This window comes from Cucurbita moschata, unplaced genomic scaffold, assembly GCF_002738365.1.
Source record: "Cucurbita moschata cultivar Rifu unplaced genomic scaffold, Cmos_1.0 Cmo_Scf00320, whole genome shotgun sequence".
NCBI classification, from domain to species: domain Eukaryota; kingdom Viridiplantae; phylum Streptophyta; class Magnoliopsida; order Cucurbitales; family Cucurbitaceae; genus Cucurbita; species Cucurbita moschata.
Genome location: NW_019268836.1, coordinates 10,229 through 10,615, shown reverse-complemented (window position 1 = coordinate 10,615; position 387 = coordinate 10,229).

The following is a 387-nucleotide window of genomic DNA, read 5'->3' as shown; positions in this document are numbered from 1 at the left end:
GATATCTGACTAGCCTTAGGAAAACAGAGAGTTGTCGTTGCACAGTGCGAGACCTCTAATCCATGAAATTTTGGGACTCGAAATTAAGAAACTGGAGATGGTCCCTAAACGTCTGTATGGAAAATTTTCAATCGCACTTTCTTTGGTTCCCTGGCAGCGTCAACCAGATTAATCCTACAGCGTGACAATCCTTGAGCTTCAANTATGAATTTATTGTATGTTTTGATTTTCGTGGTAGTTATAAAATGTTCTTGGACGTTAAAGAGTGAACGTTAACTATATAAGATAATACTGGATCAACGTTATAGTGTCTAGATATGGTGAGGAGGAAAAGAGTGGTCATGAGATATCTGACTAGCCTTAGGAAAACAGAGAGTTGTCGTTGCA